Source organism: Schistosoma mansoni, chromosome 1, assembly GCF_000237925.1.
Source record: "Schistosoma mansoni strain Puerto Rico chromosome 1, complete genome".
In the NCBI taxonomy this organism is placed as follows: domain Eukaryota; kingdom Metazoa; phylum Platyhelminthes; class Trematoda; order Strigeidida; family Schistosomatidae; genus Schistosoma; species Schistosoma mansoni.
In genome coordinates, this window is record NC_031495.1 from 57,158,255 (window position 1) to 57,176,264 (window position 18,010).

The window sequence follows — 18,010 nt, forward strand, 5'->3', positions numbered from 1 at the left end:
ACCAGAGTGGTTTGTATCCAGAATCTGAAGGTTGCGTTCGTAGAGGTCCGGACCAGAAACGCTGCAGACGTAGGACGAAACCAGATTGAGCCAAGGAACCAGATGCGACCAGGATAACCATGTTCGGGACCAAATGTATACCATACGTATTTGGAGCCAGAGAGGTCGACTGAGTGCGTTGACTAGAGCGTGGGTGATCAGGTCAGCTTTCGCCAAAATTTACTGAAGTCGACGATACCGGAACAGCGATGGTCGAAGGCGTAGGCTCGGAGTAAACACAAAAAAAAAATGATAGAAAAAGAGAAAAGTGTAGCTTTCTTGTAGTATAGGGGTAGATTCCTATACTGTATCCGTAGTTGGTTATGAGGTTAGTCGAGAAAGCGTACGGGTAAGCGTACTCGGCGACCAGAACGTGAGACGGTAGTCTCGTTCGAACCTCGTGAGCCTGCAATCTCATCCGCAGTCAAGGGCGGTGTGGTCTGCAGATCTGGACGTGAGACGGAAGTCTCGTCCGTAGACGGAGCAGATGACACGTGCTGTTGACTGGGACGTGAGAATGAGGTCTCAGGTGCATCTAGCGTGGGATCCGAAGTAGATGTAGAAATCCCGCTAGAAGCTCTGATGGGTCTAACATTGGGTCTCGGCTTATCAGGTATAGCACTGTCATCGACGTGTGCTGGCTTGAGACGATCAATGCTGACTGTTTCGATGCGGCCACGTCGATCAACCTTGAAGGTCTTTTCGTGACGGGAAATCACGTGAAAAGGTCCTTCGTAAGGCTGTTGTAGAGGTTTGCGTACCGAATCTACTCGTATGAAAACATGTGAACAGGTAGATAACTCTCGAGGGAGAGCGACCTGTCGATGTTGTATACGAGTTGACACCGGAGTCAGTGTTCGCATGAATGCAGACAGTCGTTGGACGTAGTCTGATTCGCCGAACTTAGTGCTGCTCCGTGGTGTGAAAAATTCCCCAGGCAGACGCAATGTCGTGCCGTAAACAAGTTCAGCGGCGGAACATTGAATATCTGCCTTTAGACTCGTTCTGATTCCCAGGAGGACGAGCGGAAGGGTTTCGTACCAATTGTTGTTTTCGTGTGCTCGAAGAGCACTTTTAAGTTGGCGATGAAACCGCTCAACTAAACCGTTTGATGCTGGATGGTAGGCGGTAGTGCGTATGCGTTCCGTACCAAGCAGCCGTGTTAGTGAGGAGAATAATGCGGACTCAAATTGTTGTCCTCGGTCAGTCGTGACAGTCGAGGGACAACCGTACATAGCTATCCATCGTTCTACGAAGCGGTGAGCAACTGTCTCCGCCGTAATAGACGTGATGGGAATAGCTTCGGGCCATCTTGTGAAACGATCAATGCGTGTGAGTATGTGATCATACCCGTGCGATGGTGGTAATGGTCCTACAATGTCTATGTGAACGTGATCGAAGCGAGCATCAGGCGTAGCGAAAGTGCCAATAGGGGCAGCTACGTGCCTGTGCACTTTTGATCGTTGACATTGTAAACATTGTTTTACCCACATACGGACATCTTTATTCATTGACGGCCAGACGTATCGTGCAGCGATGAGGCGTAGGGTGGCTGCGATACCAGGATGAGATAGACCATGAAGGGCATCAAAGACGAGACGGCGATAAGCGGAGGGTACGATGGGTCGAGGGAGGCCCGTGGAAGTATCGCATAGGATAGTACCAGAGCTAGTAGCTAGGGGTACTTCCCGGCATTGAAGGGACGTAGACTGTTGTGCTTCCGTGCATGAAGTATCGTCTGCTTGGGCGGCGGCCATAGCAGGTAGATCGAGCACTGGCAAAGTAACTGCATTCAGTTGGATACGTGATAAAGCATCAGCAACACAGTTCGACTCGCCTTTGACGTGACGAAGGTCTGTCGTGAACTGGGAGATATAGTCCAAATGTCTGCACTCTCGTGGTGAGTAGCGGTCAGACTTGGTATGCAGAGCATACGTTAAGGGCTTATGGTCGGTGAATAAGATGAACTTACGACCTTCTACAGCGTGCCGGAAATGTTTGATGGCGCAGTAGGCTGCTAGCAGTTCGCGACCAAAAGCGCTATATCTCGTCTCCGTGGGAGTGAGGCGTCGTGAGAAAAATTCGAGGGGCTGCCAACTACCGGAGATATTCTGTTGCATAACGGCTCCTATGGCGAAATCCGATGCATCAACCGCTATACTAAGCGTGGCTGATGGGTCAGGATGCACGAGAAGTGTGGCTTGAGCTAGGGCCGTTTTGATATCTGAAAATGCAGTACGTGCGGCGTCGTTCCATTCCAGTTTGCGTGGATTACCGCGAAGTAAATCGGTTAACGGTCGTAACTGTTCTGCCGCGTGCGAAATGAAGCGTCGGTAGAAGTTGACCAAACCGAGAAATGCCTTCAGTTCCTTGAGTGTGGACGTACAGTGTACTCCATTATAGTACGTACTTTATCCTCACAAGGTAGAATACCCTCATGCTTAATAACATGACCTAAGAATTTCATTTCCTTCTTCCCGAGTTCACACTTATCGGGGTTGACTATTATTCCATTATCCGAAAGGCGCTGGAATAGTAGCGTCAGGTGTTGATAATGTTCATCTACGTTTGATGATGCGATTAGCAGGTCATCAATATAGACGTGAACAAAATCTAGGTCTCGTACAATGCTATCGATAAACCTTTGGAAAGTTTGAGCAGCATTCCGTAATCCAAATGGCATTCGTAGGAACTCAAATAAACCGAAAGGAGTCGTGATAGCAGTTTTCTCTATATCTTCAAGAGCGACTGGGATCTGGTGATATGCTCGTACCAGATCGATCTTGGAAAAAATTGTCATGCCCTTGAGTGATGCCGTGATGTCATGTATGTGGGGGATGGGATAGCTATCGAAACGTGTAGCTGTGTTTAACGCTCGGTAGTCTCCGCATGGTCTCCAACTAACCCCATCCTTTCTTCGAACCATGTGGAGAGGTGAGGCCCAAGGACTGTGAGAAGGACGAATAATACCAGTAGCTAGTAAATTGTCAAACTCACGTTTAGCGAAAGCTAATTTGTCCGGTGCCAGTCGGCGAGGTCTTGCCGTGACTGGTGGTCCGCGGGTGACTATGTGGTGTACCACACGATTGGTCACCGATGGAGTCTCCTCGAGAGGTTTAGTTAATTTGGGGAATTTCTGAAATAAAACGTGGAATAAATCGTCACGCGAATGAAATACACCTGTGATTCGGTACGCGTTTGTGTGGGCTTTAGAGCCCATAAAGTTGCTGTTCGACGAAGTATCAATTAGCTGCAGCCTACGTGAATCGACTAGCAATTCATAGTGCTGTAGGAAATCGATACCGAGTATAGCTGTGGGAACATCGGCAATGATGAACGTCCACAGATACTGTCGTCGGTTGCTCAGGTTGACCGTAAGTTGTCGTGTACCATAGGTGGGAATGACTGAGCCATTCGCAGCGCGTAGTCGAAGCATAGTGGCTTGAGACTTACTGTTACCGATAGGTACGACAGAAACTTGGGCACCCGTATCCACAAGGTACCTAGCGTTGGTGCGATAATCGTGCACGTAAAATAAACGGCCAACCTGAGGTGAAGTGCCGGCGAGTACGGCCGCATTTACTCGCCGGCTGAGAAGTTTCCCGCCTTGTATGAGCAGGGAGCTCGACAATGACGGGCACCGGCTCCGAAAGCACGGTGAAACCAGCACCAACCTGGACTCGCTTCCGAAACCGCCTTCTGGCGTGGCTTGGAAGATGCCCGCTTGGGGCGAGTCGTTACGGCTTTTCGAGATTGTGACCTGGGTCGGGGGGTGTAGAGGGCTGGCACATTCGCGCGGTCTCGGAAACTGAGACGAGTATGGATACATCTCTCCCTATCCCCATGAGCCGGAGGTCGTCTAGCATCGAGATCAATGTTAGAACGGGAAGTGCTAGCAACCAAATAGTCGTCTTTGGTGTTAACTCGTGCTAGAATCTTATCTGCTATGAGGGCCACCTTGTTGAGCGGGGTGTCCTCGAGCAGAGCCGTAAGGGTTGGCTGGATACTGACTGGTAAGGCTTCGAACCACAACTCTTTGACTATCTCAGAGTCAGCTGTCATGTTTCCTGCAAAGGATTGCAGGCGCGTGAGGTGGTGGCTCGGCTTAGCATCACCCATAGGGTGACGTGCTAAAAGTGTCCTCAATCGTTCCTCTCTTGATGGGAGGAAATGTCGAAGGATGGCATCCTTAAGACGGTCATAAACGTTTGGAACGTAGGGATTGAGGACAACCTCACGGACAGCGGTTAGGTGATCCCCGGGCAATGATTCCAAAGCGTAGGCGTATTTCTGCCTTTGATTGGTTATGCGGCGGATCTCAAATTGAGATTCCAGTGCCGCGAACCAGACTTCTGGATCATGGGGGATGAAAGGAACCGGTCGGAAACTGATAACCTGTATCTCGGAGTCTATCATATTTATGTTATTCTTATCGTTATCTACCATATTAAGTTGCCAAAATATTATATATTGAAAAAAATCAATACGAATATATGCAACAGATGTGGATAGATAAATAGACTCACCGGATTGATCTGGTTTGGAGAATTGGCCAAGTTTGACTTGTGCTCGATGGATTGGGTTACCAGCTGTATTGCGTGTTCCAAATACGGCTCACCAGTTGTAGTGCGTGTTCCAAATACGGCTCACCAGTTGTAGTCCACCAGATATTTTGCGTGTTCCAAAATACGGCTCACCAGTTGTAGTGGATGTCGAGTCGTGGACGGACTATGATCACCACTACTATTCGATTACGCGTACAAATATGACTTGGTTCCCTTGATAGCCCGTAAACCAGAAGGCTTTACTAGTCCAGATCAAGTATATTTATTGGCGATCTCGTGGTATCGAAATAATACCGAGACGTGCCAAAGAGTACAAGCGAACAAGCAGTGCGTGAGCAAGCTCGAACCAAACCAGGCGGTATATGGAACAAGAAGTGAAACGGATACAGTTAAACAAATACAGTAAAACAATCTCTGGTACAATTGGTTACAATAATAATAATTGTTTCTATTATTCCAATCGTGTTCTTATCGAGACTGGCCGGTCACTACAAGCTCGTTGTAAGAAAATCCAGAAAGATCTATCGCTGGTTTTATTCTTGCATGCTGAGTACTCTCAAGTGAGTTAGTTTCCCTGATAAGATATCAGCCGGTTGTTTGGACACAGTACTTGTCAAAGCATTTGAATGCTCGTTGAAGTGACCATAACGTTAGAAAACCTTTAGCGGTTGCTAAGCTACAATGTGCAGTTGTTTTCGAGTCGTGGCTTACTATTAATCCTAAGTCTCTGTGCTCCTGCACGCATGGAAGCTATGTACCGTTGATAGTAAACTGGTAACTACTGCCGTGTCCTATGTGTATGAACACAGTTTTTCTAGGATTAATTTCTAAGCCACAACAATGGGAACATCTAACTAGTCCTTCTATATCAACTATGAGATCAAAATGACCATCTTCACTTTTTTTGTTATTCGGATTTCGATATCATCAGCAAACAATAATGTCGACATCTTAGGCAATCGCGGTAGTTCATCGACGTAGTGAAGGAAAAATAAGGTGCCTTGAGGTACATCACTTTTGACTGCCTTCCATCCGGATAGTGTCTTATTTACCTTCATTATCCATCTTCGGCTACGGAGGTTCAGCCCTGTAAGTGTGTTCATTCTTATGTAACTGATCTCTTTTATTCATATCAAATATATTGTTCTATCTGCAGCCTAAATGTGTTTTTTAGAAACGCCAAACATTATATTACTGATCGTTATGATACGACGAGTCAGGATAGATAGTGTGTGACTTCCACTCAAGGTATTATAGACTAGGTTTTCACACCATGAAAAATTTACAATTTAAGGAATAGGCCTACCAGTAAAGCAGTACTAATAACGAACTTGACCATTATTCCATTGGCTAATTGCCTCTTGGATATGTAATTTTTTACACGAACATCAAATCATACGAAGCCAATGGAAGTTACGTTTTGAGCACCTTTTGTATGCGATGTGGTTAAAGCGTGAGCCCATCTTATGGAACCACGTTTTGCACTGATTGGTTTTCTTTCTCAACAGACATTTAGCAACTTGGCTGTCCACAGCTGTGATTAGGTCCGGCCATTTTAAAAGGGTTTATAGGGGCAAAAGTCGACTAATACACAAGATAATCACTGGTATGATAATCAACTAAAGAAGGTAATACTAAGCGGATTCGAAGAAAATTCTGTTTCTCAACCGAAACATATCAACTCAAAGTAGACCAAGTATTCCTTGATGCGATAAATACACAAAAGCTAACTTAACTTACAACAAGTACGAAAACACTGCCATTTGTAAGCGTAGCATGTAACTCTATCTAGACTGAATAGAAGAAGCCTTCGCTCATCAGGCTTCCGTATCTGGTAGCAGTGGATCACCGATACCTTCAGACAGGAACCTAAGCATATTATCGATAAAAGAGGAAAAGATAATAGTGTTGGTAAATCATATGAAGATACTACCCTTAGGCCTTAAGAATATTTCAAGTTTTCTCCTGAAGGACTCCTGGGAAGTCGCTTGGACTAGCTCAGCCGCCAGTAAATTCCAGCATTTGACTACTCAAAAGGAGTAGAAGATATGCTTTCAGTCCCTTCTTTGTTGTGTCTCAAGTTTCTGAGCATATCCCCCTAAGTTTGTGAAGGGGCTAAGCTTAAGCAGATGTTCAAGAGGGTATCGAGAAGTGCCTAGGATGCTGTAAGTAATCAGAAGGTCACTTCTAAGACGCTGTAGTATCAGTTTATATGTTAAGCCCATATACTTTATTCTAGCTACTGGCCAAGCTAATTCACCTATACATTATGAGTCATATTTTGATCTTGTTAATTATTCGCTTATTAACCTTGACTACTTTTTGTATGAGCGTATATGTGTACCCTTCGTATCCTATTCATCATATGTCTGTCATTCATTTTTGTCTGGCTATAAACGTTGATTGACGCTTGCTTGAAATGAGTTGGCTTCCCCTCCATCTCCGATACGCATTAATTTCGCTTCGCTTTCGAGTTGGCTTACCAGCCATCTCCACTACGTGTTATGTATGCTTCGCTCGCTTACATTTGCTCAAGTGCTCACAGCTTTCTGGTCTACGTCATTTGTTAATAAAAATGTAGTTGCCGCTTCCCTTTGCTTTCTGATATTATGCACCGTTAAGACTTGTATAATGTCGGTTATCGAGGTGAACTATTAACGAAGCACGGCACTACAACGCCTATACTCTAATGAGTTAATGTTTAGTGATTGGAGGCGCTCTTCATAAGGCTTGAATCTGAGGCCTGAAAGTGATTTCGTGGCTCGCCGTTAGTTTGTTCAACTTCATCCTCATCTATTTGGAGTGAGGGAAGAAACAATATATTCCCATACTGTAAATGAGGTCAAACAGAAAGTTCTACGGTCGAACTGGCTAAAAGTGCTTTCCAAAGTTACAAGTTCACGAGTTGCATTTGTGGCAATTTGAGTAAGGCTTTAAATCATAGTGAACCAGCACTCCTAGACGTTCTTCAACTTGGCATACCTCCAAAGAGCAGTAACCTAGGTTGTATGCATAGTCTGATAAGCTACAAAAGACACTGCTGTGTGGATTACAAACAAACTGGTAACAACGGCGCATACAGGTAATACAAAAAAAATAAGGGACATATTCGCAAAGGCGATGAGGGAAGACAGGCTTCAGTACCATATAAAGCTCATAGATAAATTTGTCTCCAATCCGGAAAGTTTATTTCGTCATGCAGCCTCTCTTCGACAAGCCGAAACTCGAGTTTTTCAACTGCTAGATCCTAATGGATCAACCGACAATGGCGTTGACGCGGCCGACCCTCTGGCAGAACAGCACTCTCGGACATTTTAACCGACCCACAATAACGTTACTGATGAAAGCTTCATCTGAAACTCCACAGAACTTTCAGAACTGAACCTGAGCTTTGAATTGGGATGTCGGCAACTGTAACATCTAAACAATGACACGTCTCCTGCCTCGGATATGATTCATTCTGATATACTATAGGAAGAGGCTTCATTCTCAGCGAAACCGCTTAGCATGCAAATGCAAACGCCTATGTGATGACTAAATAGTTGAAACTCGACAACAACAGGAAAAATAGTAATTGATATATAAAACTGTAGCGATAAGGTTACCTCGCTGCCTAAGCACTTTATTCTTAATGGAAAACTAAGAACGAACCGATAACAAACGATACGTAAAGAACGTTAAATAATGGAATGTCTGTTTTAGGAAACCAAAAATGTAATTCATCCAGTAAGTCAACGCTTATCTGGGTGCTCTGAGCCAACACGTGAAGGAAAACATAAATATCACTGTTTTTAGGTGAGGAAAGTCAATTATCCAGCTAACTGGATATACCACTGTTATACTTGTGGTGGACCAATAAAAATATGAAATATATCTTAAGTCCGTTAATACTCCAAAACATTAAAATAATAAGTTACAAAGCCCAAAAACAAATACATATAAAACATAGGAGTTACTTGTTATCATCAAAAGGGTACGTGTTCATAGGTCTAAATATATATACCGACGAATATGAAAATGTAGGAAAAATAATTCCAAGAAATGTCAGATATAGGTCCAAAGCGTTCGTATGTAATTAACGGAGAATATGTTGTATAACATGAACTAAATTTGTGCAACATATCTGTTATTAAATAGTTAGAATACGGCAGTAAACAAAGTCAGAACCAGGTTTGTATACGAACACGTGTATTTAGCGAACAGTGATCAGTATATCATGAGAATAGTGAGCAGCGACAATGCAGGTCAACTAAACAAAATTCTGTAGTCGATATACAGTTTGTATATATGGAATGAATTACTGAAAATTTATAAATAATGACAAAAAATGTTCTCAAATTAAGTCTGCACCAACCATCCCCACCTACTATATGATTAGTCCCCGTAATCAGTAAAGCGCAATGTAGAACTCTGCAAGCAGAAGTACATTTCGCACACCAGAGTGCAACGAGAGATTACAATCATGAGACAAGCGGTTTATTCATAGTTAGTACATCTAAAAAAGACATTAAACACAAATACAGTTAAGTGTACATTGTCTTGACAAGTAAAGAAAGTGTGGTATTTTACGAGAGTAATAGGAATAATTAATTTTTCTTGTCACTATAAAGTATCTTATAGCTCGATATTCTCTAAAATCGTATCTGGGTAGCAAAATCATTCTTAAGGTATGGAGACACGATAGAAAGAACTTTCCAGGAGTGATTTTAAGCAAACACTGAAAAGCGTTTTCAATAGTTCAGGGGTCAGACAAGTGACTTCATGACAGTTTAGGTTCTATAGGAATGTGTTATGTTTCATCCTGATCAGAGTAAAAATAGAACGTGCTAAATACAGATCTACTTCTTAGTAGAGAATGTATTTTTATTGCCTAAATACTGTTATGTTGGAATAAGATATGATGATGGTTTTTATCGTGTGATGAAGTTAATGTTGTATCCAAGCATTACCTCAATCGATGATTTTTAATCAACGTTAGGTTTAATAGACATTTTTACTGTTCTGGGGAGTCCCATTTTTACTCGTTCTCTTTTATTCAGGATTTTTATACATAAATTTCCATTCATGCGTTTCCTGCACATTATATCCCATTAAAAAAATAGTACTTCATGAGTAATAGTGCTATTTCTCGTAATTCCTTCTTTTTATTCTTATTTTAATATAAACCTGGCAGATAAAGTTTCATGAGTCATGAGTCAATTGAAGCTAGACCACCATGGAAAACCTGGAAGCACTGGATAGCCGTTTCGTCGTATTATGGGACTACTCAGCAGTGCGCATCCACGATCTCGCCTCACGAACAGTCCCACAATAGGACGAAACGGCCGTCCAGTGCTTCCAGGTTTTCCATAGTGGTCTAGTTTCAATTGACTCATGATCTCAAGTATTAAATTTAATCATTATCAATGGAAATAGTCGATGATAAATTTACATGTGAGGAAATAAATAAATATGCAATGATCCATCATTTCAAAAACGAAAAAACTATTCAGAATTACGTGTACTTTCATGCCAGTTTAATTGTACATTATCTATGATTGTTTACGAGAAGATCAACATTATGACGTACAACAATCATAAAACTATGAAGTACAAATGAATAACGTAAACATATAGGAATATTAAAAAGAATAACTTGGAACGTCAATATAATATTCCAGATCACATGGCACATACCAATTATTGACTGACTTAGTAGTCACACTACTTTCAGGATGTGACTGTAGTAAAAAAAGTTGTTCGTGAAAATATTATGAATAATATTTGAAAAGTTATTTAGGAGAATTATTAGCAAATTAAGCATGATATATTTTCCTCCTTTCAGGTTACTTAGATCATCATTACTTTCTTTTATTATGGGTATTAGGGTGAAACGGTTACTATTTGTTACCTCATAAATTAGAATTGACGCTACTGCTTCTTTACTGATCAACATTTCTGGAGCTTAATTTGCAGTAAACTTCAGGTTTATGTGCAGCACTTCTCTAAGGAATTTACTTTCCATGGGTAGTTTGAAAGTAATTCATAATTTCATATGCCTGAAATGACTTACGGATAAATAAACGGATAATTACTAGCTGCGATCTGATGAATATTTGTATTTCAATAATAAATAGTATTATCAAGCCATATTTTTATATTCTAGATTATACACATCAATATTTGTTGAATACTCCGATAGAATAGAAACTGAATACCAGAAGTTTATGTCTTGCCACGTATTATAGTTTGCGATGGAATGGTTTTCGGTAAGCAAGAATCACAGCAAATGACTAAGAGTGTTCAGTTGAAGGAACGGTTACTAAAAACATTGATAGACCTAAAGTTAAAAGCATATTTTTGAGACTATGCAGAAAATTTGTGGCCCTGGAAGGAAATTTTAGTGAAATTGCGTTTTCTAAGCTCAGAGGTTGAATAGTTAAGTGCTTTTCTCAGAGAAAATAATTTCGGAAAATCGATTATCACTTTCCATTGTTATCGCAAACGTGTACCAACTGGATAAACGAAAAATAAGCATTCTAAATAGAACCTCATAGAAATGCATCAGTTTTTTATTGTAAAAGGGTCAATGACAATGTCCTGAAGATATTCTTTTAAGCCTATAAACAATGTTATCGCCTAATTGGTTTTTATTCAATTTGTATCCAATGTATGATTTGCAGTTTAATGACTAAAATTTCATCTGAAATCACATTGCTAGTTATCGATAATCATATCTTGAAAAGATTTAATAACTGTAACACTTGTACAGTTACACTTCTGTCGATATACTACACTATGCATATCAGTGTTGTAGAGAATTTGGTAATATCGTATGTGCTCGAGTACTTTACCTTGTTTATTTTAGTGTGATCTCATTAGTAATATTTCTCATTTTGTTGACTGGTAAATCTGATAATGGCATACTCTATTGGCTCAAATAATTTTTTTTATAAAAGTCTGATAACCACAATGAACGATTTAAGTTCATTTCTTAAGCTTATGATCATGTGAAATGAAAATGAGCATGTAGTTGCTTTTTAGGTTAATCTTTGAAGTGAAAAGCGTGGCTTATTTCGTGCGCTCTAAATTAAGTCAAGTGAAAAAACGTCTATGAGTTAATTTCTCTGTTAATTATATAGAATAAAGAACGCTTATTAGAAAATGTAGTATAACTTTGAGATGGTGAAGAAGATTTGTAGCTCAAGTGGACGATTTCGATGAAGTTTTGTTCTCTGAGCTTGATGGTTTGGTCGTAGAGCTTTCATCGTTCTTCTGAACGACATCATCAACACAAACTTCGGGTAGAAGTGAAATGTCTGAATTTCTCCACATGTGTTTCACAGCTTTTCCTGTACACCTCGATGTTGATTGGTTCTTGTTGACCTTAAATCTGTAATTGCTTAAGAACGATGAAAGCTCCATGACCAAAGCATCCAGCTAGGAGAACAAAACTCCACAAAAAATAGTATAATTTAGCAAACTATGTGGGATTTTTCAATAATTTTAGTAATTAGTAATTTCAGTTATTCCATGGTGATAAGTCAATCTATAGGTTTGAATTTTTACTAAAAGAAGATATAGTTTTCAATCTTATCAGTAATTTGGAATTATTAAATTCAGGTACAAAAAACATTAACCAAAATCACTGTTAAGTAGAAGAACATTTCATCTTTATAAACACGTCATAGCTTGAAACAAATAATAATTTATAACATAGATGTCATCATCATGTCTTACAAATGATTCGTTTGTCTACTTTTTTATAGTTGAAATCATGAGTCCATTGAAGCTAGACCACCATGGAAAACCTGGAAGCATTGAACGGTCGTTTCGTCCTATTGTGGGACTCCTCAGCAGTGCGCATCCACGATTCCGCCTCACGAGATTCGAACCCAGGACCTATCAGTCTAGCACACGAGCGCTTAACCGATAGACCACTGAGCCGGCCGGCATCCAACGGTGTTAATGTCTAACTTCAATCAATCCACGAAGTTTTCACACTGTTTTTAGTTAAAAATGTAAAGTTGCATGTAATTCTTAGCTCTATAAACAAGTTTGCTAATAAACAGTTCCACAATGACAACTGAATAAACAAAAAAATATTAGGCATGTGGTGAAAACCAATATTTTGAACTATGGCTTACAATAGAGTAAAATTCAATTTCGTCTGTTACAAATAATAACATAATTTTATGATAAAACAATTTTAAAAAAATTATGTTTGTATAGTATAAGAACCGCCGTCTAAATTAGAGAGAATGGTTTCACACTATTTGGGCGCTGAGTTGATGTAAGACATTAAATAGGAATAATATATTTGTAAAATCTCAGTGAATTGAATTTGACGTAAATCCAACGTTTCGCCTGGTCAAGAATAAAGGTGCAATATGAATAAACTACCATAAAACAGATCAACACTCTAGACAACAAATTTATATATTTATTATGATCACGATAAAATAGTTTGGTAGAATAATATTTAAATAATTTCTTTTTTAAAATATTTTTATTTATTTATGAGTTAGTTACTTCATTGCATGACAACAACTAATCAATGAATGATTATTGAATTTTCCAGATACAAACAGGAAAATATCAAGTCACAAAATTCTGGGGAAATAAAAGCAGATATGAAAAAGATGAATAACAACTGGAAAGAATTGGAAAGGACAGGGTTGGGTGAAGAATGCTGGTGGGCGGTCTATGCTCCTTCACGAGGGGTAACAGGCCTAAGTAAGTAAGTAAGTAAGTAAGTACAAAATTCTCAAATAAAATATAAATTGTTAACCACTACATGCGTGTTATACGGCATTCCTCAAAAAAGTACTAGTTTAGGCGACGACTTATTTCGAATACTCAAAAAGAAAACTAAGACGATTAATGGTTAAGAACTTCTATACATTTGAAGACTCTTCCCGTTTAATGTGTTTATAAATCTTATCAATTGGGTGATAGAAATAAATGGATTATTGGGCTTTAAAAAAATCACTCTTGATTTCAGGAGAAAAGATAAATACTGAAACAGTGTAAACAGGGTTTTTGTCTGATGATTATCAGTTTTAAATACTTCTTAAAGATGTACGATTTCAAAGCTGACTAGATATATGTTTAAAGAAATCAGTTGAAAAATATTTATGGAAGAAATAAAGATTCAGACGTTAAGGAAAAATGTTTTGAGAAGTAAATCTTAAGTGACTGTAACACTGGTCAGATAGATATATACAAGGTAACTTATGTTCAGAAAGCGTACAACATATGATCAGCCGAGTCTCACAAAATCTACTTATTAAAAATGTGATAATTTATTGGCTATTCAGAAAAGTTTCTTTAAAGAGCGTTTGGTTGTAAAATAGTTTGACAATAAGCAAATAGATGTGATGTAAATTATACAGTGAAGTACATCCTCTTTTAGTTTTATTCTTCATTAATGTTCAAAAATCCAACAATCAGTAACAAAATGAATAAGTGTGTTTACAATTGCATACCCAAAAATGTTTTATTGTCTGGGAAAACGTTTGTAGATGTTATTCGTATCAAATTATTACTAAGTAAATAAGATCATTACGTCATGTTTTATCTAAACTGATAAGTGAAACTATTGTATTATAACGAAGTATCTTACATTAAGGTAGCACGGTTTGTATTCATATAGTAGAAATATCACTTTTCGACAGAAGTTAGCCAGATATTTAAACTTTTAAGATGAATATTTTAACAATGGTTCATTCAAAATATACTTAAGGGTTTAAAAATAATGCTATATATGAACCCATTCAAGATAAAATGTAAGCTAAGTATAGAATAAAACAAGAATGATTCGATAAATGGGTAACTTTCTAATTAACTGATCTCTATAGGGTACCATCCTAATATGCATTTATTATATCGATTGAGTGCTTGCGTGCCCTGTTTAATAAAATGTGATGAGACCGCCTATCAGAGAGGAGTGAATTATCGATCAGAGCAATAATACACAAAAACCGTATGAGCAGTCTTGAGTACTTATCAGTCCTGCTATTTGCCTAGCCCAGCCAGTTAAGTCCAGAACACCAATAATAGCCTCTAAAATATGAATCATTATTCCCAAACATACTGGGTTTATATACCAAACAAACTCACCACATCGTACCATAAAATAGAAAATAACATTTGTACATAATTTGGCCAAATGTGTCTGTGAATAGGGGGAACAGTAATTAATAGACTAGGGATAACTTAAGAATGGTAAATCGTATAATAATAGTTCAAAGGTCAAAATAAAGCTTATAATAAGAAGGACACGAATATGAATAGTTTAGTTACTAAACTATTATACAATAGGAAATATACATATCATATTGGTCCATAAACAGTTCTCAGAGTTGCCAATCGTAATTCTCCTCAGAGTGTAACAACATTAGTTTAACTTAGAAAAATTAAGGTTTACTACAAAACATCATCATAAATGCCTAAGAAAACTATGGTTTTTATTCAATATATATATGTATATTACTATACAGATCTACAAAACTACCGTTTTTTTAAATATCTTTCTTTTGTGCATTACATTGTTTAATAATTAAAATGTAATAAAATCTGTTTGTACTAAAATCTTGACAAGAAAAAGATTTTTTTTGAAATATAAAAACAATCAAACATTTTACACCAAATAATGAGAAGGTAAATTTTTATGTGAAACATCTGATGTATTTGTGAGATATATTTCATTGAATGATAATAATAATAACGATATAAGCCTGATCACATATGCAATCCATTCTATCTGAAAAAAAAATCAAAAAACTATTATGTAATAAACGATAATAAGAAATCCACGAATAACTAGAATACTAGGATACTTGTGGTATAAAAAGTAAAAAAAGAGATTGTGTTATAGATTATTTCTTCTTTGTAACCAGAGTACAGCAGTATCTCTCCTAAATCTATTCGGTGAGACTACAATTTATAGACGAGCCAATCAGAAGCGTTTGAGGGATTTCAAGGTCACGGCGCCGATTTCAGTACCTGATGCTCATGTACGATCGGTTCACAAAGAATTTTAGAGAAGACTTGACAATTATGTGGCTTCAACAAATGAGACTACTAAGAAGTTCCTGTATTTGTAATAGCGGGTATTAAATGACTTGTAGACCTTGTGCAGACTACCGTGATGTTGTCCTTCGATGTAATATATGTTGAAGGAAGACGTTTACTGGGATAGGAACCTTTATTGCTCAATCCAGATTCAGACTAAGGCATATTATAATAATTGCCGCAAACTGTATGATAAAAGCATCAATGACATTGGTTGCAATGATCGCTGATGTTAATGAAGCTTCGGCTGTTCAGTGGTATGAGTATTGTAGGGACATATCCATAATAAAAATGATAAACTTATACAACCGTAGTACACACAAACAATATTGAAGCTGTGTGGTCGAGGCTAAGAGGGTTTTTGTTACCTTATAATGGTTACAGAGACCAACTATTATGGAGCCATATGGATGAGTTCCTCTACCTTATGCATTACGATTTTGGAACCTTTGAACCTTTTTTCTAACCTTGAAAAGATTTTGGACCATATAAAATAAGTGTGTCCACTTTAATTCTTTGGTTTTGTATAATATATTTTTACTCTTTGCTGACTGTTTATTGATTGGTTAACATTTCTCAAGGTCACTTAAGACTCATTCAAAGGTTATCCATAAATTATAGTCTCGCCATCTATTCTTTTATGTCCAGCTTGAGTACAATGGGTTTCAGTTATTCCGAGCAGTTCCAAGTTGTATCTCCTCATTTATGTAACTATTTGATTGATCCTCACGGTCATACACATTGTCTGGACACTTCATATGCCTACATTAATTGTTGCTCTGGTTGTTAAAAATAGCATCGACCTCATAACTTCCGAAGAATCTCGGCTTTCACCATGAAACTTCATAATTCTTCCTTCAACTTGGAGGGCAGAGTTTAAGTGGTTTAATTTGTTTAATTTTGGTTAGCGAATTTTAGCAATGTTTTCTACAGGATGGAATTGAGGATCCCACGCCCAGCCCTCCTCCTTTACTCGGTCTTGGGACCGACAGTAGCCTTAGAAGAGCTATAGGCGGAAAAGACAGGCTGAAAAGACATTAGAGAAGGATAGGACATATAATGCGGAAATCACTAAACTTCATCGTGAGGCAAGCGCTAACTTGAAATCCTGAAGGGAAACAGAAAAGAGGAAGACACTGCGTCGGGGATTGGAAACCGACATCAAAAGAATGAATAGCAACTGCAAACAACTGTAAAGGATTGTCGAGAACGGAGTAAGTTGGCGAACACTGGTGGGTGACCTATTCCTCTCCATGTGTTAACTAACAGGAGTAAGTAAGCATGCAAGTTATGCATTATTTCTGAAAATATAAGGGTAACCAACTACGTTTTCAACAATAAATTTAAAGGCTGATTATTGGTTTATGATATGATCAATTTATAGTTTTAGAAGAATGTTTACCACCTAAACGTGATGGAATACTAGACTTAGGTTGGTTTTAAAACCAATTATGTACCTGTTCTATATTCTTAATATAAATATTCAAATTACTCTTCAGCAGATATGTGTAACAAATTCATGTTGGCCGATAACATCCATCAATGTGTTATATAAATCATTGATTAGTAATAACTTTCCCTATCAAACAAAGAATTTAATTTTACAGACTTTATCCTGTTTAAAGTTCTGTCATAAAAGCAAATTATTTTGATTCTCCATTATATTGTACAAATGATTTTATTAGTGAATAATAATTAGACGAAATGTGCGTCCTGGATTCCACTGCTAGCCACTATCCATCTTTACTTACCACGCTTGTGAATTTAGGCTATATCGAGGCGATATACACATATGCCAATTAGAGACTGACCAGTCGCAGTCCTAAAACATCAATGGGAAGATTCAAACAAACAATACTAAGTGAATAATTAGTTTTGTTTAATGTGATCTTTATGCTTGGGGTTATTGGATAATTTTTTTAAACTGAATGAATTTTTCCGAATACCTAATGACTAATCTCAGTCTCGTTTCTTTTTTTTAAACAAAAATCTGTGGTTATCTTTCCATTTCATTTAGGCGAAATTACAGTGTTTTACCAGCATAATTCATTTATGAAATTCTCCATATACATTGATTGATATGAGACGGAAAATGTATTATGACCTTTAGTCACTAGTAACTGATTAAAATTATTATTATTAGCCCTATTCAATACCATATTTTGGTTACATAATAGAATTCTCAGCACAAAATACTTCAACAAGTTTCCGTTCTTTATTTCTTAATCGATATTGACGATAAATATTGAGTGACCACCGATTAGATATTAACATTTCAGAAGTCGACATCTGAATAATATTCATTCTTTTCAATGCATATTGTTAGCTATCACGATGTCTCCGATTGTAAA